A 5,175-nucleotide genomic window follows, 5' to 3' on the forward strand; every position below is an offset into this window, starting at 1 on the left:
CCTTTTGTGATCTCTTTGGAATGCAGACCCAGTAGAGACACTGTTGGATCAAAGGGTATGCACATTTTGATAGTCCTTTGGACATAATTCTAAATTGTTCTCCAGAATAGTTGGATTCTTTCACAACTCCAAAAAGGTAGCATTTTAGCTAAGACCTCACACTTTATCTAAAGAGAAACTTGTGCATTAATTTACTTGTTAAAGAGTAAAATATGAGAAATTTTATGGCTTTAGCTCTACCCTTCCAATTGGCCAATGCTATTGTCTTCTCCTCCTTTTGGTTTTCCCCCCTACTTATTCTATCAATCCTTTTGTATCAAATCCTTTTGTATGTGTTTTTAAAGAAAAAAACTGGAAGAATTAATTCTTTTGCTTCATGTAGTTTTCATTTATGCTTTCTTCAAATATAGCTCTGGAAAACCAAGCTTGATAAAGTTTATTGGGATTCAAATGGAGTTGTTTGACTATTCATTTAAACCCAAATCACTCTAGTTTTCACTAATTGACTAATAATTGGTCTCAGCTCAAGCCTCAGTTGTGCATTGTCAGGGTTTTGGTGGTTAGGAATGAGTAGAAATAGCAACTATTTCTGTTTGGGCCAGAAATTCTGAAAGTTTCCCCCTCCCAGATTGAATCTTTTGTAAAGTCAGACTGGCCATCTTTTGCCTCATTTCCAGCCTATACTTTAATCATTGAATGGGTGTTGTCTCAGACAAACTGAGATCTGGGAAAGACTTTAGCTTACAAAGGCTAGAGTCTTCCACTGAATCCAGGTACAAGCAATCTTGACTTATGACTTGACACTGGACCACCATGAAGAGTGAAATTGATGATTTCACTTACACTCAAATCCAATTCACTTCTGAGTCAGGACATCACCTTCCTGATGTGATTGGTTTTCAAGAACTAGTAATTAATAGCAACAATCTGTTCCCTAAACCAACCCTGCTCCTGGTTGGTTCTTCTCTCTCAAGAACTTCTCTTCACATTTGTGTATTTGTTCATGTACATTTGTGTAGCTTCCTCCACTAAATCCCTTTCAAATGGCTCCTAATATATAAAGAGCCAGAGTATGTGTTTATATCCCATTTTGGCCATCTTTTACTGCTGTGACCCTGGGTAATCCATATAATCACTGAATCTTAAAGCAAGAAGAGACTTCAGATATCAACTGGGTTGATCTATATTTAAACAAGAATTCTATCTACAATTTCTTTTTTGGAGGTAATTGAGGTTAAGTAAGTTTCCCAGGATCATATAGGTAATAAGAGTCTAAGACCATATATGAACTCACATCCTCCTGCCCCCCATTCACTCTAATTTTTGCTCTCCTTCAACACACATATATGCAAGCATAGGCAAAGACGTGCAAATAACATATGCACACATACACACATGGAGTCATCTAGCCTTGAACTTGAGTGATGGAGTATTCAGGATTTCTCAAGACAACTCTCATTCTATTTTTGAATAGTTCTAATTTTCAGGAAGCTTCATTTGTATCAAAAGTAAATTTGTTACATTGCTACTATTATCCTTTGCCTTTAATTCTGCCCAAAAGATCAGCTCAATGAAGAAACAATTAAATATGTCAATTTTAAGTCAGTTATAATTGTGTCTTTTTAGTCTTCTTTTCACTAAGCATCTTTAATTTCTTTCTTGTGGAACCCATTCTCACCATCTTCCTTTGGACACATCCCACTCTGTCTCTTACAAAATATAGTGCTCAGAACTGAACATAATATTAAACATGTATCACCATTAGTGGAATTATTACTTCCTTCCTTCATTATTGTTATACTCCTATTAATACAGCCCAAGACCTAGTTAACTTTGACTATCATATCACTTTGTTTTCTACATATCGAGCTTGCAATCCATTAAAAACTCCATGTCTTTTTCAGATGAAGTATTACCTAAAAATGCCTTCCCTTTCTTGTGATTGGATAGTTAGTTTTAAAAAATACATTGTACTGGCGCCTTTTGTGTTAACATCATAATCAATTTATATACATTGCATACATTGAAATTTTTCTTCTGTTTTAATATTTCTTATTTCTCCATGAAATCATTGTTCTCTGTTTAATTTATTCTAATTTTCAGGAGTTCAAGTCTCAAGTAAGGTTAATAACCACCACCTATTTTAAGATGTTTATGATAAAGAATATCTATTTCCTCCCTAGATATTCTGTTTTGTCACTTTTGTTTCATCTCTTGTCAGTACTATTCAAATCCTCTAGTCTTGGTTATTTTCTCTGAAGCTATAATTGGATTTATAAATTCAGTCTATTTTGGGGGGTTTGTCCTCTGGACTTCTCTAAGTCCAATGTATTTTTTTTGTTGTCTTTTGTATTTTCTTGTGTTTTTTTCTCTTTGCTCATATCTTCAGCTTTAGTTTCTGGGTTGAGGATTTGTGCGTCAGACAAACTCTGCTTCTATATTCCTGAATAATGTTGATAGGCTGTGTTTGCTTCTGATTTCAGTGATTAAGATTAGGCCATATTTTCTGCAGGAAATAAGTGCCTAGCCTTATCTCTTGTTTTGGTTCAGGGGCATTTTGCCTAAATTTTAGGTTAAATTATGACTGTCTTTTTTGGGGGGTTGTTTGGATATTGGTTTGTGATTGATACCTCTGAATCACTTTGCTTCATTGGATGTCCCCATTTTCTGTTATAGCCCTGATCTTTCATTTCCCTTAACTCATCTTCACCCTGCATTTTCATAGGATTTTGGTAATCTTTGTGCAGCCTTAGACTAGATGGAGATTTTTAAACTGCCTTGGTTTTTCTTTATCATTGTTCTTTCTGGAGTATTTTTGTGAGGTAGAAGAAGATTTAAATGTGTTTTATTTTAGACAACCTACATGACATGTTTTTTAAAAACAATGTCTCTATTCCAGATAAATCAAGATTTAAAAAAATCAATAGAATTCAAGATGACATCAGTCAAAGTTTGTTGTTTAGATCTTTTTTAGATGACAAAAAGCAATAGACAGTTGTGATGACAAGGTGATCCAAAATAATTAGCTGGATTAAATATTTCTGTTTCTAAGCCATCCTTAATGAAATTCACAAATGGGGTCACACCATTCTCACGGAAGTCCAAGGGAGCTATCATGCTGTCTAGATTCATGTTTTCATCTTTGAAGAACTTAAAAGTTTTTAAAATTAGCAAGGATGTGTTTGATTTATTCTATAGCTCTCATCATAAAAAAATTATTCTTTTATTCTTCAAGTTTGCTTTTCATTGATTTCATGTAGTCTTTGATGTACTTTTTGTAAGATTTTCTTGTGAAACTATTTTCTTACAGATGATGGTTCATTACTATGAATATAGTGGCACCTGTTCCTTCACCCTTAAGACCTTCGGCTGAGGTATTTCCATTGATAAGTGAATCATCAATGGTATCCTTTGTACTGCTAATCATTTCCCCCTATATAGCCAAGCACAGTCCATTCACAATCTCCTAGATCTTGTATATGGTAAGGAACATTTCATCATAGTTGATGAGGTCCTGGCAGCTGATTATGGCCGCAGAAAGAGGAAGACCAAGCTGCTTCGTGTTGTTAGTATGATGGAGTTGGAGAGGCATTTGGGGACAGGGGAGGGAGTAGAAAAGTTTTCTAGTGCATTTTGAAAGCTTTATTAGAAATTTGTTGGAAAACTGGACTGCTCTAAGTCCTTACCCTGCTCTCTTCTCACACTCCTTGAATCCTTTCTTATAAAAAAGAACAAAAATATCTGATTCAGTGTCCATATCTAACAAAGTTTACAGCATTTTATCCCAATAGTTTTCCACCTCCCTCCATGAAAAATGAGGGTATGATAAATCATTAACTATCCTTTGAGAGCTTAATAGGTTTAAAAATCATTTAGAACTCAATTTGCTTTAAGGGATCTTTTCATTTATAATAGCATAGTTGTGTATTTTGTTCTTTGGGCTTTGCTCCTTTACTTTTTTCAGTTCTAATAAACCTTTCTATGGTTCTCTGAATTTCCTCATAATTTTTATTACAATGAAATCTTCTATTACATTCATATACCAAAGTTGTTTTTTTTTTCACCAATTGATGTGTGCCTCCTTGGTTTTCAATTCTTTGCTAGTACAAAGAGTGCTGCTATTAATACTTTGATATATAACTGAAGATTGGATCTTCAATTTTTCTTTGACTTCCTCAAGGTATATGCTCAATAGCAGCACAGCTATATCCAAGAGTATGGACACTTTAGACACTTTTTTTCACATCATCGCAAATTAAAATACAGAATGCTTAGACCACTTCACAGTTCTCTTCACAATTTATTGATGTGCCCATCTTCTCTCATTCCCTCCAGCACTGACTATTATGAACTTTTGTCATCTTTACCAATTTCCACAGTATAAGTTATACCTCAGGGTTCTTTTAATTGTGCAGTTGATTTTTCTAACCTATCCTAGAGCTTTTGAAAGTATCCCCACTTAAACTTCATCTTATTAGATTCAATCCAACATGCTTCCCAGTAGAAACCTTTTTCGATCCCAGTTCTGTCATCTAATATATTAGATATTCCTCTCAGGTTAATATCATCTGCAAATTTGATGAGTATGTCATCTATACCCTCTCACAAATCATTGATTAAAAAAATTTTTTTTAACAGAACAGGACCAAGGACATATGCCTGGGGCACTTGACTAGAGATGTCCCTCCAGTTTGACATTAATCATTATTTTAGGAGTTAACTAGCTTAAATTCTCCTAGTCACATCAACTCTCTGAGATATACCTGAACTTATCTAAATCTGAACTCTATCATCTGTAAAATGAGGATAGATTCCTTTAGATTAGAATAATGATACTACAACTCATATTTGTAGGGTGTTTCCTGAATCACTGTGCTCATCAACAACCCTGAAAAGTAGGATGTGTAAATATTACTTGTCCTCATTTTGCAGATGAAGAAACTCAGGATAAGTGACTCATTCACAGCTATACAACAAGACAATATGAAAGCTAGATTTCAGATCTACATCTCTCTCTCTCTCAATCCAGTGCTCTTTCTAGAATAATATATTATTTTCCACTCTCCTGGAAAAGGTGGGACTTGAGTTGAGTCGTTAGCACTAAAACATTAACAACCAGGATGATAATAATAATCCTCATCACTGTGTTTTTTAGCCTCACAGAGTCCTCAGAGG

The 5,175-nt window shown here is 34.5% G+C and overlaps 1 pseudogene; it reads right to left on the reverse strand.

Moving 5' to 3' along the window:
* Nucleotides 1-2,970: 2,970 nt before the first annotated feature.
* LOC127546492 (translationally-controlled tumor protein-like) lies at nucleotides 2,971-3,592 on the reverse strand (annotated as a pseudogene).
* Between the last annotated feature and the right edge of the window lie 1,583 nt (nucleotides 3,593-5,175).

Source organism: Antechinus flavipes, chromosome 2 (genome assembly GCF_016432865.1).
Source record: "Antechinus flavipes isolate AdamAnt ecotype Samford, QLD, Australia chromosome 2, AdamAnt_v2, whole genome shotgun sequence".
Classification (NCBI taxonomy): Eukaryota; Metazoa; Chordata; class Mammalia; order Dasyuromorphia; family Dasyuridae; genus Antechinus; species Antechinus flavipes.